Source organism: Haliotis rubra, unplaced genomic scaffold, assembly GCF_003918875.1.
Source record: "Haliotis rubra isolate DU_JTF1 unplaced genomic scaffold, ASM391887v1 Scf156, whole genome shotgun sequence".
Classification (NCBI taxonomy): domain Eukaryota; kingdom Metazoa; phylum Mollusca; class Gastropoda; order Lepetellida; family Haliotidae; genus Haliotis; species Haliotis rubra.
In genome coordinates, this window is record NW_025765514.1 from 331,067 (window position 1) to 345,178 (window position 14,112).

At 42.3% G+C, this 14,112-nt stretch overlaps 1 protein-coding gene and 2 long non-coding RNA genes across 4 annotated transcripts in view; all 3 read right to left on the reverse strand.

The window, feature by feature from the left end:
- The window catches only part of LOC124270928 (barrier-to-autointegration factor-like), a 179,276-nt gene that overhangs the window by 83,635 nt on the left and 81,529 nt on the right, over window positions 1-14,112 (reverse strand). The gene's annotated exons all lie outside the window — the stretch shown is intronic.
- The window catches only part of LOC124270934, an 83,115-nt gene that overhangs the window by 50,907 nt on the left and 18,096 nt on the right, over window positions 1-14,112 (reverse strand). The gene's annotated exons all lie outside the window — the stretch shown is intronic.
- On the reverse strand, window positions 70-11,933 carry LOC124270931. Its single transcript, XR_006896904.1, has 3 exons — window positions 11,868-11,933; window positions 5,537-5,681; window positions 70-1,008 (listed from the first exon to the last, which is right to left on the reverse strand). It is a non-coding gene; the product is annotated as an uncharacterized LOC124270931 (long non-coding RNA).

Consider the following 14,112-nt stretch of genomic DNA (forward strand, 5'->3'; position numbering starts at 1 on the left):
ATACCAGAAAAGACACATTTGAATGCCAACCTTTTTCTCCGAGCATTCAAATTACAATGAAAACAACAGTTACTAAAATAAGAATTTATTGAACATTGCCACAACGTAAAATGGAAAACTCACATTGATGTACATGTATAATGTATCAGATATGGTAATTATCATTGTGTACAGAGATGAACAATTGAATCCCTGTGTCAGGACAGTACAACAACGTAGCTTGTGAATATCCTACTAAGCTTAGTATTAAATCTAACCCTTTTCCTTACTTGTCAGATCAGTTTGCTTTATATAACAACGAAACAAACAATTACTGCACTCCAGCTTACATTTTCCCATAGAAAGCTTTTCTCTAGTTTCTTGCCTTGGGATTAATAACTGCTCAGTCAGGTCATGTACAACTTTTCAAACAAAGTCCAACAAACAAGCATATGTCACCAGTGCCAGATGGCATTCTGAGAACAAAATGTAGTTTATCATTGGCGTAAAATGTTAAGGAATTTGGGCTCTTCCATTAAAGGGTTACAGGTGAAATGCCTAATGGTTCCTTGAATACCATCAATACTATAAATGTATATAACTACTATTTCATATAGATCTGGGTCCAAGCTGTTTCAAAGTGATGAATGTCTGATTGTAGTGTTTTTAAACCTACCAAAGCAAGCATAACAAGCAAGCACATTAACAACTAACAATAATCCATTCCTACAAATGTTGTCCAAGACAAACAAACCACGTCACCAAACGAATAAATGATCTAACAAAAGAGGAGTGAGTTGTTCAACGTGGACCAAGGAAGCCCAACGTAAGAGTATGCACGAGTAAATGTGGAAAGAAGTAAGATATGACAGGGCAGGCACCTCACAAGTGAGCATTACACCATTCTCTCAGACCATTGTAGCAATCATCCGCCTGTTTGGCATCAGCATCAAATGTTTCCTTCAGCCAGGCTTTGAAATGATCCGCATCTTTGCTCAACTTCAGGAACTTGCCCAGAACATGGTACGCCTGGAAAAACATAAAACAATAAATCAATGGAGGTGAAAAGGAGTGTAATGTTGCTTTGATGTTACAGATAATCAACACTAAGCCAGTTGTTTTAGTGCTACCAACTGAGAGAGAGCATGCTGCAGTTTGGCATGCAGACCCTCACGAGTAAGAATATCAGTGTTTACTTATCTCACATATACTTGTCAATAACCATTGATACTACATAGCTAATTCACTGCAACGGAAATGTTGAACGTGATTAAGATGACTTGAAATACTCTGGATACTAAACAGACAGAAATTTCAAACTAGCTCATAGAATTAAATGTATCAACTGTGCCTGTAGGTCTATATAGGTATATACACATAAATATTCGCAATGTCAAAATTTATTTTGACATGGACTTGTTTTGATAATCTTGTAAATATTCTTTTGAATCTGTACCAGAGAAAGAGAGTGTTAAAATGGTCAAAGAAACGTAATTAAGCATTTGCTGTTCGAATTGCATGACATTTGCAACAAGCATGACATATTTAACAAAGGTGGGCAGCAATATTCACTTTTAAAGGCAAGTAACCAGACGCTTATTGTTTCCACTCAGTGAAATCTTAAGAAGTGCAGAAGTCAGAAAAACACCGTTGTTCATCCTTCTAGAAGACGTCAACATGCCACGCTTTGGGGAAAATGACTACGAGTATGCTTCCTTTATGACCTCGCAGCATGATCTTGCTCGTTAATTCAACGTCCATGGAAACACTATTTGGCACTTATGGGGATGTTTTCGGCAAAACAATCAAGTTATAGACTGTCCCTGTAGTCGTCAGCCACACTTACAGACACAGTTTTCCTCTGGCTCGTTCAGGCCAGAGGAAAACATGAAAAGGAAGTGTACACGAAAAAACACATAATCCCTTAAGTGAAACAAAATTGGAAATTTTAGCTATAAATTGTATATTTATATACTTATCCTATCTCACGGTATGCACCTCTCTTCTTCTTCTTCGACCATGTGTTGAAGCGTGCTATAGCCAAGTTGAATCGAATCTTTCTGGCCTCTAAGCACCTGACCTCTAAGCACCTGACTTCTGCCCCCACTCCGATATCGGCACCTGTCAATCATCTCTATAAGCGTGCAGATCGCTCAGATGATCACGTGACGTCCTGTGCCTGTCATTCTCATCTTGGAGCTTCCAGTAATCTGAGATGTGGGGAAGGTCGGGTGGGCATTCGCGTGAGATAGGATAAGTATATAAATATACAATTTATAGTTAAAATTTCCAAATTGTTAAGCTTATCCTATCTCAGGTTGGCAGGTGGGCCGCAGATTACCCTGTCTATTCTGCAACCGTGAGGACTCATAGCACAAGGAGGCCAGAAGAAAGCACCAACTCCCAATATGCTAACTCCAACTTGTGATGGGCTGCTTCAGATAACCCCTTGGCTTAAACAGCACAAAAACTCTAGGGAGTGGGCGCTCCCGAATTAATGTGGTTTTCAGCCGCAACTTTTGACAAGCAAAAGGACGCAGTTTGGCAGTAGGCCCCGCCGCCCCGCGATGTATCAGGTGACCACAGTATTCTGACCAGTCCCTGCTTCGAAACTACCCCCACAGACACACGCTGGAAGGCGGTGAAAGAGGGAATAGCCCGGTTGCTCAACGAGTTTAACGTTCAGTACCAATCTCCCTAACTTACCAAAGGTGAGAAAGGACTTAGGAGCAGAACACTTCGAGAACCATGTAGGTAATCGGAAGTCAACACTTCACTGACGTAATTGCTCAGAGAGTAGAGGTCAGTAAGGGAAGAGTCGATCATCTCTGCATGTAGCACGAGATTGTCCTCAGAGTCTATCAAGTCATAACTTAATACAGTGCAGACACGCCCTAATTCCATAGGTGAGAACAATCTAAGCCCAAGAGAAAAAAGTACCAAGATATGGATTACATCGCAATATCATCATCCACCGGAGGGGAGACAATAAAGTGAAGCGGAGGTTGTAGAAACATTTCGCTGAAAACCTTCATATTGAAAAATAGTCTCAACTTGTCCGAATCTTTCTTTGGAACCAAAAAGATTGGAGAACAGAACCCCAGGTCGGTTGGAGCCGGGCCCAGGGACTTGATCGCAAGTTTCTGGAGGAGAGTGTTGATCGTGGAGCGTAGAACAGCCATCTGGCCAATGGGATACGTTCTGTGATCCGGAAGCAAAGTTAGAGGAGGATTGCTGATAACAGGATGTTGGAATCCCCGAGAGTGTGGAAAGGACGTCGTTGGCGCAAGGAATCCGTGACCTGTAATCGTTGGAATTTCAACAACTCCACTGACACCTGTAAATGAGCGTCCTGCCCCACTCTAGTGGCAACGTCTCTGATTGCTCCATTGAAGAGAGACTTGCCTGACCACGGTTGGCGAAAGAAATCAGTTCGAAATCTATCCTCCCATGAGGACAAATGATGGGGCCCCCCTACGCCACATCGCCGTGATGCAGGAGAAGAAATGGGCCAACTGATCCAGAATGGTCTGAAATTGCTCTTGTAATAGCATCATCGACGCCCGAATATACGCTTGTTGATGAGAAGTCGCATGGGAAACAGACATGGCAACTGCTTCAGTAGTCGTTAAGACCATATTGAGGGGAGCCATAATCTTCCTGATGGCACCATCCAAATGCAGTAGCTCCCGATCCTCCACCAAGAATGGTGAGTAAGCTCTCTGTTTCGATCCCAACAATGCAATATCATCATCCACCGGAGGGGAGACAATAATCGAAGAAAAACCATGCACATGGGAGGACGCTAAACTAAAAGCAAGGGGCTGCAAAACCATCCTTCACCTTCCTCAGGTTGTCAAACGCCTCATCCAGAAAAGCAGCCAGTTGAGTGATGCAAGGACGCAGCAGAAACGTGATGGAGTCAAAATCACCTGTCTTCATGTCAAAACAAGACAAAAAGTCTGAAGGTGAACTACTATGCTGAAGATGTAAACTATCCGCAATCCACACCAACAACTGAGGCGTGTCCACTGCGTCGATACTAACATCCGAAGATGAGGTACCATCTGAGGTGGGAGAAGGTGTAACCGAACGCTGTACTTCCTTCACATGTTGAACTGGGGCAGTCGGGTGACCAGATGGGTGAGTAGGCGCAGAAGGCTCTGGAGCCTGCTGACACAAAGTCGAAGCAACAGCCTGCACAATGGCATCAAAGTCAATATGTTGCGAAGCAGAAACATCAGATGCCTTGTTCCATGAAACCGGTAAAATAGGCCTCGATCTACAATCCAAAGTAGGCGGTAAAAAGGAACCATGGGCAGGCATGGAAGGGTGCTGTGAAACTTCACCAAAAGAAGTCAAACTCCCTGTAGATTGAGGAAAATTCCCATGTTGAAAAGCCGAATGTCAAGCATGCGACCCAAACGCCGCTGAAGGTGGTAACCGAGAACCCACTGATCTCAAGAGAGACAACAGTGGAGTTCGTCGAAAAAGGCGCATAAGAAACAAGTGGTGTACTAAGGGTCGCACTCGGGACACACGGGACACCAGGAACAAGCGTTGCATAAGATACAAACGCTGACGTATTGACGGCAAGGGCTGCACTGAGTGTACAAGGAACCAACGCTGATCCCAGAACAGTAGTAGAAAGCATCAAACCGAGAGCGCTAGAAGTAAGTGCTGAATCAGAAACAGACGGCCTTCTGAAGGAAAGCGCTGAACTGGAACCAAGCAGCGCTCTGAATGAAAGTGCTGAACTGGAATCAAGCGGCACTCTGAACGAGAGCGCTGAACTGGGATCAAATGGCGCACTGGAATAAAGTGGTGGTACATGACCAAAAGGTACCAAAAGGTACCAAAAGGTACAGTATTGAGGATGGCAGTGGCGAAAAACACACTAGAAGTCATCGTCAAAGTCGGAGGAATCACAGGAGGATGAGAAAGCGCCAACCCAGTATGATCCACTGTACCAGAAGAAAGCGTCGCACTCGACAATGTGAATGTGTTACCTTGACTGACAAGATTACGTCATTTGTCACTAGATGGACACATAAATGATGAAATGGAGTCACATTTGTGACATGATCCGAATCCTCCAACAATGCTGCAGGAACTGGAATGGAATTTAAGCAACGTCAAGTAGCCTCGATCAGCTGAAGTAGCCAGGCCTGCATCAATGCACAAGGTGGACGCACTCGTTACAGACCACGTGACCTTGTCTTGTGAGCCCCCTTTTGTCTTGTGCATGTGCCAGGTACACTGTTCTTCTGTTGAATGTTGCCATAACTTGAAACACTTGTGTTTCCATGTCATAAGAAAATATTTGCGGCAGTAAAAGTTTAATGCTGATTATGTTTGTTGTATGAGTGTCACACTAACTGTTGCCTTTGCGTATATTCATCTCTACAGATACAGACCAATTTTTTAAATGAGTAATAAATTTATCAGAATATCCTGATACTTTTTTATCAGTACATTGAAATTATTTTCAGCAATGTCAGTTATGTCTAGCTCTTCAGTCTACTGAAATGCAAGACATCGTAAAGTGTAAACTCACCTTTGTAAACCCCGCTTGTTTGAGTTTTCACCAAGAACCGGTCCTATTCCTGGTAGGGCAGTTACGAGCTTATCTCTCATTGGCTCTGCCATAAAGTCCCGGTGTTTTGACTTTCGGACGCCATCCTCTCATCAGATGACTTTTACTGGAAAAAAATAATGATTTGTTTTCTGGTCATTCCTTCTTAAAAATTGAAATAATAACCTTCACATTTTATTCACAAGACATGCTAGTGATGAACTAGTTGTGACAAAATATCTTTTCATTGTAAATAAAACGTCTTGGATCAGACAAACCCGTGATTAATATTGAGAGCAATGATCCACACTGTCGGGGTGTGATGCCACAGTGGACCATGTCGGACCAGCTGATCCACACTATTGGGGTGTGATGCCACAGTGAACCATGTCTGACCAGCTGATCCACATTGTCGGGGTGTGATGCCACAGTGGACCATGTCGGACCAGCTGATCCACACTGTTGGGGTGTGATGCCTCAGTGAACCATGTCTGACCAGCTGATCCACACTGTCGGGGTGTGATGCCACAGTGAACCATGTCTGACCAGCTGATCCACACTGTCGGGGTGTGATGCCACAGTGAACCATGTCTGACCAGCTGATCCACACTGTCGGGGTGCGATGCCACAGTGAACCATGTCTGACCAGCTGATCCACACTGTCGGGTTGTGATGCCACAGTGAACCATGTCTGACCAGCTGATCCACACTGTCGGGGTGTGATGCCACAGTGAACCATGTCTGACCAGCTGATCCACACTGTCGGGGTGTGATACCACAGTGAACCATGTCTGACCAGCTGATCCACACTGTCGGGGTGTGATACCACAGTGAACCATGTCTGACCAGCTGATCCACACTGTCGAGGTGTGATGCCACAGTGAACCATGTCAGCAATGATCCACACTGTCGGGGTGTGATACCACAGTGGACCATGTCTGACCAGCTGATCCACACTGTCGGGGTGTGATACCACAATGGACCATGTCTGACCAGCTGATCCACACTGTCGGGGTCTGATACCACAGTGAACCATGTCTGACCAGCTGATCCACACTGTCGGGGTGTGATGCCATAGTGAACCATGTCTGACCAGCTGATCCACACTGTCGGGGTGTGATGCCACAGTGAACCATGTCTGACCAGCTGATCCACACTGTCGGGGTGTGATGCCACAGTGAACCATGTCTGACCAGCTGATCCACACTGTCGGGGTGTGATACCACAGTGAACCATGTCTGACCAGCTGATCCACACTGTCGGGGTGTGATGCCACAGTGAACCATGTCTGACCAGCTGATCCACACTGTCGGGGTGTGATGCCACAGTGAACCATGTCTGACCAGCTGATCCACACTGTCGGGGTGTGATGCCACAGTGAACCATGTCTGACCAGCTGATCCACACTGTCGGGGTGTGATGCCACAGTGAACCATGTCTGACCAGCTGATCCACACTGTCGGGGTGTGATACCACAGTGAACCATGTCTGACCAGCTGATCCACACTGTCGGGGTGTGATGCCACAGTGAACCATGTCTGACCAGCTGATCCACACTGTCGGGATGTGATGCCACAGTGAACCATGTCTGACCAGCTGATCCACACTGTCGGGGTGTGATGCCACAGTGAACCATGTCTGACCAGCTGATCCACACTGTCGGGGTGTGATACCACAGTGAACCATGTCTGACCAGCTGATCCACACTGTCGGGGTGTGATACCACAGTGGACCATGTGAGACCAGCTGATCCACACTGTCGGGGTGCGATACCACGGTGAACCATGTCTGACCAGTGATCCACACTGTCGGGGTGTGATGCCACAGTGAACCATGTCTGACCCAGCCTGTTTCCCTGGGTCTGTTGCGCCTGCGCTAACGCTCCGACACTGACCGAGGCAACCACTACAGGGAGACGCGCCGAATGGCGGCCTTCACTGCAGGGAGACGCGCCATACACTTACTATAGGAAAATCCGAGAACGGGTGGTTAGACTTTTTTCATAGCATTTTCATCGATACTATGGCAAAGTATACGTCACCAGAACAACGGCCATCGTTACTTTTAGTGTACAAAAATGTTATTTAAGCAGTTTCGACACACGAAAATCGTCGTTACATGGGCGATATATAAACAATGACACACACCTATTTTCATCACCGACATGTGCTTTGATATTTCGGGTCAGCTCGCTATTGCCACGAAATCGTACACATAAAACGTGGATCTGAACGACCACACTGATTGCATATAGCTAGCATCTTTATTTTAGAAAATTTGATGACGAAAATATCACCGATTATGTCCCGTGTCTTTCATCGTTTCAGGGTAGGTTTAGCGGATATATTTTTCGATCGCCTTGTGAAATTACAAGGTAAAGCGTTTTGATCCATATGAATGATGTTAATGACAGTTTTTGTCATTCTGATATTTAGCCTCTACAAAACATTATGAAACAGGTAGAATATATACCAATATCATTCAGAAATGTTCATGATTATGATACACATGGATTTAGACATTTCACTGATTTGTATGATACTTTATATTACTAAACTGAATATATTAAAATACATGGATGATCATGTGATCAGTATGTTAATACATTAGTATAACAGCTGTGCTTTGAACTTTACAGAACATAATTCAACACAAAAGAAAGTTGAAAAATATACCATGTGAATTTAATTATGATATTTGATGTCTTTTCTATGAGTTATGATTGTTCCTATTGGTGCACAGAGTAAAAAGGCTGTTATGACATTGTACAGATGTAAAGAAAGGGACCATGTCAAGATTAATTATGATATTTGAAATTGTTCCTATTGTGTGTTATATAGGGGACCTCAAAATTATTGAAGATGTACAGCATAAAATGTGTAAACGGTTTCTCAAAATAGCAAACCATGCTATGGTTCGGGGAGAATGTGGCAGAACCCCTCTCCAACTTGTGCACACTTCAAGGGCTATTAGGTATTGGTGCAGGCTACTGTATTTGGATGAAAGCAAATTGCCTCGCCAATGCCGTACAACATGGCTCCTCATATTAAAAATATTCTGTTTTGACTTTTATTTGAATATGTGTGCAGATATGTATTCACCTTTTGAAACAAAGATCATTTGACATCCTACAACAATCAGGGTGTAGTGGAATAGCAGTTTGTCTGATTCCTTCTATTAACAGCATTTTAAATCACTGCTAAAAGTGGAAATGATTCTTACACTCCCTATCCCTGTACACCTAAGACTATCCATGGCTCTTTTCAGATGTAGTGGGTTTAATCTTCCAGTCGATTTTGGAAGATACACAAATGTCCCATACACTGAATGACTGCACATATTGTATATTAAGTGGAAGATCTTCTGTTGCAGATGAGTTTCATATGCATGTATTGCTTGTATGTGAGCTTTACTCAGCCACAAGAATTATGTATCCCACACTGTAACATTTTGTATCGGATCAGTGTTTCTACTGTTGATCTCTGGATTGCCTGGTCCAGACTCGATTATTTACAGATGGCCGCCATGTAGCTGGAGTAGAGCCGAGTGCAGAGTTAAACAACAAACAAACAAACAAACATCTTTTATCGAAATTCTTTCATCTGAAAACTTTGACAGACAGACAAGACAACTTTGATGCTGTATATAACTACTGTCCATGTTTATATTAAACAGCTAAGTGAACTTTAATAGATTTCTTCACTGGCATGCGTGTTTCATGCAATCAAACATTGTCTGTATTAAACTGTCTGTTTATTGTGATTGTAATACCAACAGGTTTCAACATTGAATGTACCCTATTCCCCACCCCTCTCCAAGCCCTGACATAGCTACAGATTTTTTTGTAAAAGGAAAACGGGCACATTATGAAATATCAATAGCTGTTTTTTTACCAAACATGTCTTTAACAAACATGAGCCCCACTTGGGAGTGTTGTGTATGTGCGTGTTTTAGACAAGGCGCACTTTCCTGTTTTATAAGTGGGCTCTTTCAAACAAGCTAAAACACACACAATTATGAATATTTCAGAATGTGTCCGTTTTCCTATTATATACAAAGCTGTAACTATATATGGGGTGGAGAATGGGGTACATTCAGTTTTATATATAATGATCTGATGCAAAATGGAAGAACAGATATGAATGTTATATTGAAATGATGTATGCCAAATGAATACAAATAATAAATAGGCCATATTCTTCTATTATTATTCCATTTTTCAATGCACATACATTGTTAAAAACATGGTTGAATTAATCATTTATGTGTTTCAAATGTATCAGATCTAATTGTTATTGATTATATAATGTCGTATCAACCAGCTCGCGGCCTAAAAGCCCGAATTGGAAACATTAAACCATCTGTAGCTTATTGTTTAAAGAAAGTTGCTGACGATTTCTCGACACTGAGATGTCAAACGGCGACCTTGTCTCTGCTGTTCGGACATGTTGACAATCAACTGACAAAGGTGCACCCCTTCACAATAATAGACCCAACCAGTTGTGACACGGTCACGCAATGCATTAGTATTCACTTGATCAGAGGCGTGTTCAACAGAACGAATACTCGTTTAGCGAGTACGCGAGTACACGCGAACGACTGCTGAACGGGGAATTGTCTGGCTAGTACTTTCTAAGATGGCGTCGAAAGACGAAATGCTCACAGTCTTTTTCGCTACCAGAAATATTCAATTTGTTACGATTCATTATAAAGTCTGGAAGTTTACTTAAATTAGGCCTACACCACGCAGTGAATTTCAATTTAATTTGAATGTCAAATAAAACTGCGACAAGTCATGTTTAAAGGCTTATGGCAGAGACATAACGGTTTGCTATTAATATTCCTTGACTACAGTCCCTGGAATTAAGTATTTGTGATTCACGACTTTCATGCTCAGTTGGTGTGGACTGAAAATCATTTACTATGATGGAGGTTTGTCAAATTTTGTACCAGTGCGAGGAATCATTTTAGCGCGAACATATAGTTACCATGTGGGTAATGTTGAACGGATAAATCTGTGAAAATTGTGTTCGTGTGCCTGAGATGACTTTCTAATTAACTGTAAAATTTCAAACTCATCCTGCAAAATGAACTAAATGACAATTATTTCACCGACACCAAATTGACATGCAAGTCTACGGACATTACGTCAAATCACGATTACTTTTGTGTATGGGAAAACACTTCTGCGAGCAACACTTCTGTCCACCGACTAATAAATATCCTAAGCAGTACTGGACGGTGAAGACCACAAGACACTTGGCAGTTACCTATAATTATAACTTCTATCCGCATTATATACAGAAATCACAATCATATTGCGTCTACTCACGCCTCGAAATTTAAGTGTAGTTGACAGAAAATGGATACATACATATATTTTGTTTTGCTAAATGTCAAATTTATTGGAGTTTGCAATCGCAACAAACTGTCATCTGTATTTCACCTCATTCCATGCGCATACAACTTCCGCTTACCATGTTCATGGGGGTACGCTTTTCGCTCCAACCGTGATAGCACCAATTTTAACAATATTCTCAACAATCACAAACTGATTGATTACCGCCTCGTCAGCCATTGTCTGTCAACTACACTTAATTTCAAGGCGCATTTTAGTCATGTAGTTTTTATGACATCTGAAAGATCTGTTGTTTGTTGAATGGTTGGTAATTGATGCTGTTTATGGTAAATAATAATAAACCATAAAAGATCAAAAAAATCTTTTCTTTTGTGTACCTCTACATGTTCAACTATCTGCCTCTGAACTGTACTTGCTTATCTTCAGAAGTCTGAGACAATAACAAACACATGACCTTGTGTATTATATTTATTATTTAAAGAGTTAATTAATCGATGATTGATCGGTCAATCCGATTGTAACTGATGATCGATTATGAAATCACAACCAATTCCCACCACTAGCGCTGGGTAGCAGCATAATGGTGAACATCTTGGAATTATCTTCCATATGCAGCTGGACAGGTTCAATATTTATTATACGGGACACCATCTGGCCTGACTGCCCTAAAGTGGTCATGTGTGTATTAGCGGATACGCGAGACCTCGTTGTCGTTCAGCAGCGGATATTCGCGAATACTCGCGGGTATTCGTTCTGTTGAACACGCCTCAGGTCAATCTGAACAAACTGTATCTGCTCAAGGTATTTTGTCAAAATGGAAATATACTACAAACATTAAGTGTGATTCTACTGATGGGATTCCTACTATTGGTGACATGAGGTAAGATGTTTCAAAACCCTAGTCCATTCCCTTTGGTCTTGGTAGTAAGTTTGCAAATGAGAAGGTAAACTTACCTTTGTTATCTGAATATAATTGCTATTCAAGTTGACTCCTCAGAGGCTGAGCTCAGTATGAACACGCCTTCAGAAAAGACTTTATATACCCTTACGTTATTCTATAAATATTCATTTCTCGCGATCTGGGATTGGCTATTGGGATCCGCCGTGTGCCGTAAGTTGTTTACCTCAGCATTCTCACCCAATGGACACATGAATGATGAATTCTACCATGGCTGCGTGACATGCTCGAAGTTGATTGATCAATTTGGATTGAAAATGCATCTGATTTCACGGCGCTTCACTGCGCACGTATACAACACTGCCGCACTACTTCAGCTTGGCGACCAACATGACTAATATCAACACAACAGACGTGGTGGAAATGCTGATGAAACATTTATTAAAACTCGAAAAATACAATTATACGATTTCTCCTCCACAATTATTGGGGAACCTCACTATCATAATTATTACCTTCTATTATAAAAATATTCAAACTCAATGACAATATACACAGCCCCAAACATAAACAAACAATATCTAACATATAAATCAGAAAACCTTGTAAAAATACATCCCCACCTATTTGTGCGGCAAAACGTTCGTAAACATTTACCTACAGTCCGTTTATGTCAGAAACGGACCGATGAATTGCAAATTTGATCATTGTACAGAATTGCCACATAAATATAAATAGTACACATGTCTATCAATTACTTATACCCAACAGCTTTCTTATATTTGAAAATTTTCCGGACTCCACCAAAAAAGTTGTTTAAGAAACTATCATCCTTGAAAACGCAAAAGTTGTTATCTGTCGCGGCGGGGTGAAACCGCAGAAACGGAACAGTCAGTCATGGCGGGGGACATCTCAAAATCTATTCCGGGTGACCTGTCGGTTCCTCGTCTGTCGTAGTGTCATAGTCACGACTTAAAGTGATGACAAGTGGTGCCACAGTTGCCTGTTGTAAGCCATCCCGAGACCAGTAACCTTGTTCAATGACGTTAGCTACCTTGTTGACACAGTTTTGCCAAGTTTCAGGCGTGATTTTGTTAAGGGATTTTGTTAACCAAAACCTCTACGTCACGTAATCTAAAAGTTGTGTTTGATCTGGCAACATCTCCTTTGACAATACCATATATCATTTCAATGGGGTTAAGGTCACAGTGATAGGGTGAAGTCGCAGAATATCGTGATCCTTACTTTTTATGTAACTGTCAACTTTGTATAAAGGTTCACGTTTGTGGGTTTTTATGATCTCATATAGCCGAGGCTTCGTTTCCTTCGAAGGCCCTGCGATCTGAAATGTGTCGAGCCATGATATCATATCACCTTTTCGACTGTTCGAAGTCAGGGCTTCACGCTGTGGTATGGGGCATTGTCCATTATGATAAAAGACTTCTCTGGTAGAGCTGGTACCAACTTGTTTTTAACCCAATCGAGGAAAACCGCACCATTCATCTCGGAATGGTAGTCTCTGTTATCTGTGGACTTTGCCCTGAATACCAAGTCGCAGCCTGGGAGAAAGCCTTTGCTGGAGCAACCAGCATGGATAATGATTAGTCTCTCTCCTTTCCCTAGCGGCAGCTTTCTACGTGACCCCTTATCACCCCCATCGGGTACCCACTGACTGCTGGCAGTGTGCGAGGCATTGACCCAGGTCTCGTCTAAGTACACTGGCTCGAACCCTTCCTCGTGCTTTTTCTTTATAACCCTGAGAAAATTATTTCTCAAGCGAACGATATCAGGGCGTTCACAGAGTACTGACCTATTCTCCCCCGACATTTTCTTATAATGATACCCGAAAGGGTGTAAGAGTCGCCAGAGTGTGTACTTTGATACTCTGAGGTTGTGTTCTTGCTTTTTAAAAAATTTCATCGACATGTATTTGTTTTCAGAATAGAGCTTGTTGATAGATGGCCTTACAAGGTTCTTTTGAAAGTTGTCCAAATGTTTTAATTTGTGTGATTTTGACACGACCCCTACCTGCTTCGCATCACCCTCACAATGTTTGTGTTCCAGAACATTTGTCAGTACCCTTGCTGATTCTCCTAAAGCTTTTGCTGCTCGCTTACGGAATTTATTAATGGCATAAAATGGTTTGCGCCTTTCGGCTTCAGCACGGAAAAAATCGTACACATTAATCATCAACTGTTTCATGTCAGCATTCAACTTCATTTTTCATCAGGCATGTGTATCCCGTGCACGACGAGATAGTGGATGTTCCGTTTCTGCGGTTTCACCCCGCCGCGACAGATA